Source organism: Notamacropus eugenii, chromosome 4 (assembly GCF_028372415.1).
Source record: "Notamacropus eugenii isolate mMacEug1 chromosome 4, mMacEug1.pri_v2, whole genome shotgun sequence".
NCBI lineage: Eukaryota > Metazoa > Chordata > Mammalia > Diprotodontia > Macropodidae > Notamacropus > Notamacropus eugenii.
In genome coordinates, this window is record NC_092875.1 from 417,393,321 (window position 1) to 417,405,785 (window position 12,465).

A 12,465-nucleotide genomic window follows, 5' to 3' on the forward strand; every position below is an offset into this window, starting at 1 on the left:
ACATAATTCCTGGGTTGGTCTTGGCAGGTAGACTCCCAAATATATTGTGTTGTCTGCAGCTATTTTAAATGCAATTTCTCTTTCTATTTCTTCCTGGGGGGTTTTGTTGGCAATATACAGAAATGCTGATGCATTTATTATGTGAGTTTATTTTATTATCCTGCAGCTTTGTTAAAGTTGTTAATTATTTCAACTAGTTTTTAGTTGAATCTTTAAAGTGTTCTCAGTATACCATTATATCATCTGCAAGGAGTAATAGCTTTATTTTCTTGTTGCCCATTCTTATTATTTTAATTTCTTTTTCTTATCTTATTGGTATAACTAGTATTCCTAATACAATACTGAATAATAATTATAATGATTGTAATGGAAATCGTTGGTTCACCCTAATATTACTGAGGAGGCACCTAGTTTACTGCCATTACAAATAATTCTTGTTCTTGATTTTAGTTAGAACCTACTTATGATTTTAAGAAAAGCTCCATCTATTCTTATGCTTTCTAGTGTTTTTAATAGGAAAGAGTGTTGTGGTTTGCCAAAAAGCCTTTTCTGCATCTACTGAGAAAATCACATGATTTTTTTTCTTATTTTTGTTGTGGTTATAGTCAGTTATGCTTATAGTTTTCCTAATATTGAATTAGTCTTGCATTCCTGGTATATATCTCACATGGTCAAAGTGTATGATCTTTGTGATATGTTGCTATAAACTCCTTGCTAGTATTTTTAAAAAATTCTTTGCACTAACGTTCACGAGGGGAATTGAACTATAGTTTTATTTCTCTGTTTTTCCTGTCCTTGGCAATATAATGTGATTCTCTGAGCCTGTACACTGTGCTCTATGACTGAACTCTTCCCTCCTCAGATCATAAGATTCCTCATCTGATGCTGCCCCTCTGGACTTTAGCATTTCCATCTTGCCCAATTCCCATGTTGTCCATATTTCAAAGTGGCCATCTTTGCTATTTTTTTTTTAAAAAAGATTTAAAAAATTTTTTATAGTAGCCTACAAAAATAATGCACAAACATTTGAAAAACGTAGAGCAAAATCAGCTCAGTTGAATAATAAATTACAAATATGGGACAGAGTGAGAAAATACTTCTGTCTCACTGTGGACATCAGAGGGTACAAGAGCTCTTAATCTGGGATCTAAGGAAAACTAGTTTGTCAGTTTAGGATTTCTCTCTCCAAAGAGTAGATTTTTGAAAGCTGTTTATTCTTAACTGTATAGGACAGAGCTTAACTTGGAGGCAATAGTCATCAACTTAATCCTTTGAAAGGTGCTGTTAAGATCATGAATGACTAGAAATCAAATAAGCTTAAATATTACATCTGAAATGAGACAGCACCCAAAGCAGCAGCAACGGCTTTGTGGGATTAATGCTGTGGATGGAATGAGTCCAGCGCACTTCAAGTGAGCTTTTTTGTCTTTCAGCACCTACGGAATTTTTAAAAGTGTTCTCTACCTCATCCTGACATTGTTTTGAATCTCACTTCTGGATAATAAAAGTGCTGTGCTGTCATTTAAGAAGTCAAAGGAAGGATGAAAGATTTTACAACAAATTATTGGATAATTCATGTGCTGTATAGTCTCACAATTGTTCTATTGTTGTTATGACAATTAAAAAATATTTAACATGGTTACTCACTCCTTTATTGATGAACATCTACCAGGATCATAAAAACCAGTCAAATGCTTAATTTTGGTATTTGAGGAAGCAAAAATTGAGGATAATAAAGAAAGTTTGTGTATGAAAATCCATGGTTTCAGAGCATTAACTGCTTTTCCGTTGACACCCATTTCTAAATTTAAGGGGCACCATTGGTTAAAGGTATTTCTTCAAAAGTTCTTTTGAAAAACAAAACTGAGAGTTCTAAAATGACTCCTCACATATAGGAATTGAATAAGTCATAAAGAAGAAACTGTCAAAGGGGAAAAAACAACTTGACCTACAGATTTACAAGTAAATTTTTATCAAATGTTTAAGAACAATTAATATCTGTGCCATAAAAATATCCACAATCATGAACAGAGAAGGCATTATACTAAACTTTTATGAGACAATTATGCTTTGGTAAACAAACCAGGAGGGAATAAACCAGAAATGGGGGACTTTATTAATTAAACAAACTATCTCATTGCACTAATGAATATCAATACAAAAACCTGAAATAAAATATTAGCAAAGAAACTACAGTACTATAATAAAATTCACTGTAACAAAGTTGAATTCATACCAGGGTTGCAAAAATGATTTAAAATTAGGAAAAAAAATGTCAATTAAATGATGAACAAAAACAATAAAAAAAAATCATATTACTATACCAAGAACTATAGATAAAACCTTTGATAAAAAAAATCCTAAAAGCGCAAGCATGATAAGGTCTTTATATAATATAGTTTATATATATAAATAAAGATAGACAGATATCCCAAGGCAAATAGTATTATTATTTGCATAGGAGAAACACTAAATTTCCCAATAAGTACAGCCTATAAAGCAAGGATACTTCCTCTTGTTTCCCAAACTGTGCCACCCCTTGTTATTTGACACAGTTGTAGAAATGTGAGCTATAGTAACATCTCAAGAAAGAAACATTAGAGTTATAAACATCTACAAAAAGTAGAAAAAACAATTTCTATTTGAAGGCAACATGGTTGTTTACTCTGAGAACACCAGAGAATTCACAATGAAACAAATCAAAACCATCAAAAGGTTCAACAAATAGAACACAAAATAAATTCATAAAAATAATTTACCTTTTTATACAATAGTCACAAAAACCAGGAAAAATAATGGAAAGGGAAATTTCCCAAAAAAAGGCCATTTACCAGCGATGAGTTTATGAAATAATTTCATAGTGCATACGGTATCCGAGAATTAACCGATCAGGATATATTCAGTCGTTAAATAAATATAACTAAAAAAACCACTCTTTACAAAAGTAAAGAAATATTTAAATTATCATAGAGATGTTTGTATGATGTGATTACCTAAACTCATTCATATATTGTGTTATCCCAATAAAACTATCAAAGAGTTACATTATAAAATTTAGCAATAACAAAATTAATTTGGAGTAATAAGGTATTGAATCTCAAGAAAAATGTAGGAATGAAGGGGGCATAGAATGGGTCAAAAAGCATTATAAAGCAATAATCATCAGAGCTATTTGATACTCGTTAAAAATAGGAAAGATCAGCAGAACCAGATAAATAAATAAGACCCAGAAGCAATTCAAAATAATAAGCCAGGTTTTGATAAAGCCAAGAACACCAACTACTATAAGAAAAGTTCACTATTTTACAAAAACCACTGAGGAAACTGGAAAGGCGTTTGAGAGAAAATTGCTATAGATGAACCTATTATACCACATATCACAGTTAAGTTCCAAAGAAATATTTGACTTAAACATTAAAGGTTGCATCACTAAAAAAAATAGAGGTGAACCCCAAAAGATATATTTAAAAACTGTGGCTGAGAAGAAATTAAAAACCAAATACAGCATAGAAGTGAACTAAGACAGTTTTAATTACATTAAATAAAGATTTTATAAAACTCTTCACCAGAGATTTTTTGAAAAATAATGTACGTATAATAGAAAAAACTATTGAGAGCAAGAAATTTTCACAGCAGATATCTCAGATAAAAGTCATATTCAATATAAAGAGAGGCAATTGAGACAAACAGATAAAATTAAAAGCGAGTCTCAAATAGATAAATGGCCAGTCTATGGATGGAAAAAATTTTTTGAAGAAAATAAATGAAAACTATCAACAATCATATAAAAGGGTTGTACAATTCATTAATAGGACAGCTGTGAACGAAAACAATTTTAATAGTTCAGGTTATGCTGATTAAATTGGCAAACATAAAAACTGGAAATGAAAAGTTATGGGAAAAACCATGGAAAAACAAGCACACTAATATACTATAGGTGGAGTTATGAATTGGTCCAACTATTCACAAAAAGAATATGTAACTATGCAAGACAAGTCACTAATAATCTTTGATGAAATCATTCAACTCTCCCACTACTAGGCACCTACTCCAAGGAATTCAATGCATATTTTATTTTATTTTTAAAAATAACATACTATTTCTTGTGTCTACATATATACAAAACACACAAACACATGTATGTATACATGCAAAAGTATATATACACACAAAATACATGAGTGTATACATGCATCATATTCATTAGCTAAATATTTGTGCTGCATATATGTCTAAATTTACTTGGCTAGAATTTAAATTCATTGTAAAGAAGGGATTCTTTCAGCCTTCATACTTCTACTCGTAGCACCTAGTACAGTTCCTGACACGTAGTAAGTGCTAAATAAATATTTGTTTATTCATTAGTAAGGAAGGATGAATATAAGGAATTCTAAGAAGCATAGGAATAAAATAAATTGACAGAACACAGAGATAAAATAAATAGAATTATTTTTGATTTTGTTCAGTCTTTGCTCCCATTTGAGGTTTTCTTGGCAATGATGCTGGAGTGGTTTGCCATTCTCTTCTCCAACTTATTTCAAAGATGAGGAAACTGAGACAAACAGGGTTAAGTGACTTGCCCAGGGTCACAGAGCTAGGAAGTGTCTGAGACCAGATTTGAACTGAGGAAGATGAGTCTTCCTGACTCTAGACTGGGCACTCCTAGCTGCCTGAAGAGATTAGAAATATATATATACATATATATATATATATATACATATATATGTACATATATATGTATATATATATATACACACACACATATGTATATGTGTATTTTATATGTATGTGTATATATGTATGCATATATATACATGTTCATATACACACAATGAATGCAATCATATTAATGAAACTAACACCAAAATGCTTCCAGACTCAGATTAATTATGATATTGATGCCAAAAAAAAGAAAAGGAACATGTCTGTCTTCTTTCCATGGAGGGCTAGAGAATTACTACAGAAGTGGAATGATGGTGTACACTTTCCCAAGGAGCTGGTTTGTTGTTTAGATTTTGCTTAATCATTCTAATACTTAAAAAATTAGCAAAAGCTATTAATGAGGAGAATAAGAGGAGATAAACAAAATGGCAGGATTTAAAAGACTCCAATCCCTTTCCTTTTGCCATTTCATAGATTCCTTTCCTCCAGGAGCTACCTGAATATATAGGGGCAGCTAGGTGGTGCAGTGGATAGAACATCAGTGCACAAGTCAGGAGGACCTGAGTTCAGATCTCACCTCAGACACTTGACACTGACTAGCTGTGTGACCTTGGGCAAGCTACTTAACCCCAATTGCCTCATCCTGATAAATATCTGGTCACTGTATTCAGATGGCTCTGGAGGAGAAGTGAGGTTGGTGACCTGCACAGCCCTCCCTCACTCAAAACAAAGTCAAGTGCAAGTCATGTCATCATTTCTCTAATGGCATGGTCTTCTTTGGCAACGAAGGACGAACACACACACACACACACACACACACACACACACACACACACACACACCTGAATGTATCCACTCAAATGTCATCTGCCTGTATGTGTGCCATCTGCCCATTCCCTTCACTCCTGCTGCCACTGCCCTACTTCAGGTCCTCATCCCCTCTCCTATGGACTAAAACAATAGTCTCCTAACTGGTCTCCCTCTTCCTCCTCCATGTTTTTCCTCTCCCAGTCCATGTTCCACACAGCTGCCAATCACACAGGTGTTACCATGATACTGTCTTAACTCAAGTAGCTTTAGCTGCTCCCTCTTACTGCTAAGATAAAATACAAACCCCTCTTTTTGAAATTGAAAGCTTTTGATAATTTGCTCCCAACCTTTCTTTCTAGACTAATTTTATTAGACTGCAGGTTTCCTGCCTGGTTCCTGTCCATGCCTTCCCATCTCTCTGCACACCTGGAGGCAAGCTGACCCTCATCAATTCTCCTGTTTCTCCTTGGCTGGCCTTTGCTGATCTGGACCTCCTTCCAAGGTTCCACCTTGTCAAGTGACACCTACAGCACACAGGCTTTCATTATTCCCATACTCATCAGTACTGTCCTCACCAAATATGTTCCTCCACCTTTCCTCTCCATTAGAATATAGGATCCATGAAAGGCCAATACTTTTGTTTTGGTCTTTGACTCTATGATAAGCTTGTTTAATTAGAACAAGGAAATCTAGAAAATTATAGTTAGTTAGCAGAACCAACCAGCTTATGTGATCTTGGACAAGTGACTTTAACCTTTCTGTGACAGGGGTCTAAAACCTTCCACCTCAAGGCCACACGTGGCCTTCTAGTTCCTTGGGTGTGACCTTTTGACCGAGTCTAAGTTTTACAGAACAAATCCTTTTATTAAGGGGATTTACTCTGTGAAGTTTGGATTTCAGTCAAAGGGCCTCACTTGAGGACCTACAGGGCCTATACCAATCTGCTTCCAAGACTCTCTACCTTTCCTCCAGCAGGTTGGCTTGTCTTCACCCACTGAAGGATCACTCTAGCAGCTTCCTATCTCAAAGAGCAGCTAATCAATGGCTTCCTCTAAAGTGATTCTATTTCTTCATCTGTACACAACTACCCACACTGACGCATAACATGAGTTCACTCCCGAACATCTCCTCAATGACATTCTAAAAACAGTAGCCTTCTAACTGTGAGGTTGGCAGGAGAGTGGAGAGAAGGGAGTAAACAGAAAATGAAGCAACAGTCCCAGAGTACACAACTGTGGAGACCCAAAGCAGTTTCTAACTTTGCATTACATCTCTCCCAATACCACCCCCACATACCAATCTAATTTTCCTATTGTGTAATTGTCAAGGACTGCCAGTGAATGTCCTGAATTCTACAGGTTTCACAACACCTGTTGCCTATATCTCACAGGGTTGTGGTGGAGCTTAAGTGGAATACTAATAGTTACCATTTACTAGGCACTCTCATTTTATCTTTGAGATAAACTCAGTAAAGTAGGTACTATTATTATAAACAGTCTAGGAGGGCTTAAGTGATTAGTCCAGGATCAGACAGTTTACAAGTACCTGGGGCAGAATTTGAATTCAAGTCTTCTGACTCCCAAGTCCAGCACTCCACCCACTCCACCTCCTTGCTGGCATGATATATGAAGAGGAATTTATAAGCCCTAAAATCCTACGTAAATACCAGCTATCTTTATTATTAATACTATCACCTGGAAAGGCTTCAGGTTTTGCCCAGTTCAGGGCTGGATGAATGTCTGATGACCAGCCTGCTTATCTGTGGGTAAGTCTTTCACCAGAGGGTTGCCCATGATTAATTTCTTTATCTACAGCGACTCACAAAGGTCAGGGAGCTGGAATCTTCAAAGACTGCCCATTAGACTGTAATCTCCTTGAGGACAGAGCCTATCTTTTGCCTCTTTTCCTATCCCCTGTACTTGGTACAGTGCCTGGCACATAGCAGGGTACTCAGTTAATGTTTATTGATTGGTTGAAATATATAATACAGTACAGTATATACAGTATGATATGGTATAGTACAGATGGGTCAAACATAATGCTGGAGGGTCACATGCTGCCCACAACACTCCAAATGTGGGCTGAAACACATTAAAATGTAATTGAGAAATATTTAACAAGTTAAGTAAAAATACAATAAAACCTAAATAATGTTAACGTGATTTTCTAAGTCAATGTGCACACACTGGGCTCCTTACTTTTGATTCTATTAGAGCTTGACATCATGGGTACAGTGGGGAGGGCGCTGAACTTACAGTCATAAAGATTTGAATTCAATTCCTGCCTCAGATACTTATAGCTGTGTGTATCTGCATAAGTCCTTAACACCTTAGTGCCCCAGTTTTCTTATCTGTAAAATAAGGAAGCTTCTTCTAGCTGTGACCTTATGAATCCTTGAAGAACATCAACATTTCTAGTCTTTAAACTCCATGAGGGCAAGACTTCTCAGTCCCACAAACAAAGGACTCCTTTGCACACCACAGGGTGATTACTTGATGGGATAGAATCTACTTTATGCTGTCCTGAGTACATCTATCAAGGATGACTTGGTATTTAGGATAAGGTTTCCCTGTTTTACTTTGGTTTCAACCATTGCATTTGCAAATTCTTAAAAAAGCAGGGGAATGTGAGAGATGCTTGCTCAGTGGCAGGTAATTGTGTGAGGTCTTGTTGCATGGAAGATTTTTGTTCCTAGGGCAGGTTGGACTATATGTTTGCGTAAGTCTCTGCTTGCTCTAAAATTCTGTATTTCCAAGTTTTCCTTTAACTTATCAGTAGGTTTGATGCATTAGCCAAATGAGACAGTAGATAGAGTACCAGGTCAGAAATCAGGAAGACCTGAATTCAGTTCGGACTTCAGAAACTTACCAGCTCTGTGAACTTGGGCAACTAAGTTAATTGCTGTTTATCTCCAGTTTCCTTAACTGTAAAATGGGGATAATAATCTCCATGTTAATATTATATTTTATTGTATTTTTACTTAATATTTTACTTAATTGTTTAATATTTGCTTAATTAATTTATTGAGTACTTAATAATCTTGTCAAATATTTCTCAATTACATTTTAAACTGGTTCAACCTGCATTCGGAGTGTTGTAGGCAGCATATATTTGACCCATATATATTATACCATAATTTCAATCAATCAATAAACATGAACTAAGTACCCTTCTATATGCCAGGCACTGTACTAAATCCTGGGGATACAAAAAGAGGAAAAAAGTCAGTCTCTGCTCTCAAGGAGCTTACAATCCAGTGGATGGTCTTTGAAGATTCTAGCCCCCTGAACTTTGTGAGTGGTTGTGAGGTTCAAATGAGATAATAATTATGAAGATAGTAAGCATTGCATAAATGGTAGCTATTATCTTTATTAATTATATTAGCTCTGGCATGAAAAGGAGTCTGAAGTACCTAGCCCCAGATACAAAGCAAAGGCATGGAATCATGAATAGAAGGGAAGCCCACCTAAGGCCTCTCTGCTAAGCACAGGAACACATTTTGCACAGGCAATCCTTCCCTCTGCCAGATGAGGTATGAACCCCTTGTTCTCCACCCTTGCTTAGCTGTTTGCAAAGCAAGGTGGGGAATTCCCCATTTTTCTGTCATTACTACTGGCTGGGACTCCCTTAAAATCAACCCTTTTCAGGTTTTTAAAGCCAAACGTTGTATTGCTTTTAATTTTCATCTTTTAATTACCAGTTATTGATTTGGTATAGACTTATGTGTGTACATGTTGTCTCCTAGACTATAAGTCCCTTTAACGCAGGGACTGCATATTTCTTTTCTATCTCTGTCTAGCACTGAGCTCATAAAATAGTAGGTGCTTAATAAATGTTTGCTGATTGATTTCTTATCAAGGGCAAACATTTAGGACAATTGCCTCGTTTTTTTGGTCCAGACTTGTGATTTCATAGGTATAGGGGACTCCTCATAATGCAAATCCCTCTACTAGTGCAAATTAACAACTACTTTGAGTCACACCCTCTTAGAAAATTGCTTGGGACCCCCAAGAGGTTCAGTGGCTCACTGACAATAATCACACAGCGAGCGTATCAAAGCAGACTTGAATCCCTCATCTTCTGACTCAAAGCCCATGCTATATCACGTTGCCTCTCTCCTTTGCTTCTGAATCACTAGACCACCTTTCTTTCTTGAGTGAGGGGGAAATCATTTATAAAATGGGAAATGGTAACTCCCTCTTGACCTGAGAGCGAGAATGGCCTTCCTCCCTTTATAGAATTCCAGAAGAGTTTAGCAGGTTCATCGGTACATTTACTTCTCCAGGTAGAAGATTACGAAAAATGTCACTTACTTGACGATTCATCATGGTGGAAACCTTGCTGACTTTTGCTCACATAGAACAAATCAAGTCCCTGTAACCCAAACTACTCTTCTATGCATGAAGTCATTGTTTTTACTCCCTATTTGACAGTATCCTGAGTCTCTAAATATATTGCAGGAGCCGTTACTTGAAATGAGTTGTGTCATTAGTTGAGTGTACAGCTTGTTCCATCTAGCTTGTTGTCATGTTTACCTTGGGCTTAAAGGAACTAAACCATGAGATAAACAGCTTGCAGGACAGTGATGATGATATTTACCTCAATCAGTATGATTCAGCTCTGTTTTCAGGAAGTTCATTGAGGTGTTCCATTAGAAATAGAAAATAAAGTGTTCCAGAGGAAGGAGAAATTGCTATTCATTTCCTCATTATTATTTTCTCAGAATTGTTGATGTTCATTTTCCAGTCATATCTGATTCTTTGTTACCCCATTTTAGGGTTTCCTTGGAAAAAATACTAGAGTGGTTTACCATTTCACAGATGAGGAAATCGAGGTAAACAAGGTTAAGTGACTTGCTCAGGGTCACACAGCTAGTATCTGAGGCATGATATGAACTCAGGAAGATGAGTCTTCTTCCCTGGCCCTCTACCCACTGTGCCACCTACTTGCCCTTTCTCAGAATAGTAGGTAATAAACACTTGTTAAAAGTCAAGTACTGTGCTAAGCTTTGGGGATTAAAAAAAAAAGAGGGAAAAGACAGTTCCTGCTTTCAAGTAGCTTACCTTCTAAGAGGGGAGGTTATGCTTTGTAAACTACTTTATATTGAGGCAGCTAGTTGGGTTTGTAATCAAGAAGAAATCAAGCCTTACACACTTATTAGCTGTGTAACCCTGGGAAAATCACTTAACCTCTGTCTGCCTCAGTTTCCTCATCTGTAAAATAGGGAGAATAATAGCACTTATAGCGTTATGGTGAAAATCAAATGAGAAAACACATATAAAATGCTCTGCAAACTTTAAAGTGTTATATAAATTGGAGGAGGAGGAAGAGGAGAAGAAATAGGAGTATTTCATGACTGTCCCACGTGGAGGTGAGCTCTCCCTCATCTTATCTCATAATATACTACCTTATATGTAGACCCTTGTAATTAACTGAATTGTATTTATTTGCACCATAAGGGGCCTGTTGGTTACTACCCATAGTTACTGACCTTAGGGTCCATACTGGCTCAGGTAAGAGAGTTTATAAGGTAGAAGGAATAATGAGACATATACATAACATGCTCATTTTAGATTTTAGATCTGACTGTTTGGATTGAGCTAACCTCCCTGAATGCTTCAAGGATGATCATTAACAATGGAATCTGACTATTTTGGGTGATACTCATACTCTTAGAGGTAATATAGTGTAGTGGATAGAAGGCTAGCCTTGAAGCCAGGGAGTCCTGGGATTAAAACTTACCTCTGACATGTATTAGCTGTGTAACCTTGGGCAAGTCATTTAACATCTTGGTGCTTCAGTCTCAGGCAACTACTTGTTGTAGGGAGGATGCTGACCTACATTGGTAAAGGGACCTTCTCCCTCAGGGAACACCCTCTGTCAATGAAATCATTGGTCCAGGGCCAATCTCCTACTGTATTCTTAGAAAGTTAGGACTGTGCTGACTGGGAAATAGCTAAACAAATTACAGAACATGTACAGAATTGTAATGCAATGTTGCTGAATTGCAAAAAAAACCCAAACCAATGAATACTGTGAATATAAAAGAGCAGGAGAAGATACATAAGAAAGGACGTAAAGTCAAGTAAGCAGAACCAGGAAAACAGTATAAACAATGACTAAGACAATGTAAATGAAAATGACAAGAAACTGAATTTTGTGGAATTATAATGACCATGTCTGGCCCCAAAGAAGACATATGAGAATGTACCTCCCTTCTTTCTCTGCAGAAGTGAAGGGTTACGGAAATGTGGAGCACTACAGGTCACACCAAACTTGGTTAATGTGTTGGTAATTTTGGCTGAACTCTTTTTTCTTTATTAAAATTTTTTGTTATAAAAGATGTCTGTGAAAGGGGAATGTAGGTGATGTAAAATATATTGTGAAACATAAGTGATACAAAAAGTTATCAATTTTTAAAGTAAAAAATAGAGCTGGAAAGAATCTAACAAAAGTTCATTTATTCTAATCCATTTTTTTATAGATGAAGAAATGGATGTAGAAGCTTGATTCTTGGTGGTTTCTGCTTCCTCTCTCATTAGCCTATTAGCATTTTTTCCCTGCCTTATTAACATCCCTTAATCCAATAGCATGGGTATCCCCTATTTAGCCCAGACTCTCTCCTCTCTTAACTTTGTTACCTGCCTCCCCTCATCTTTCCAGCTTTTATTCTGTCTACTCTCCTAGCCTTTGTCATGAACTGGTTTCTAGGCTGATGACAATGAACTGTTTAAACCCTTCTCTGGAATTCCTTCTAATGGCAACTCGAATGACAACAACAGTTCCTCCAGACTAAGAGTGACAACAAACTTCTAGGTCACCACTGAAGAAAATACAAAATAAAAATGCTGTAGTTTTACCAGATCAAATAAAGATTATTATATACCAATAAGAAGAATGGAAAATGACATGTAATTAAGTAATCCTTGACTCTGTGATACAGAATAGCTGCAAACTTTGAAAACTTAAATGGCCTCTAATGCAGAATGCTTC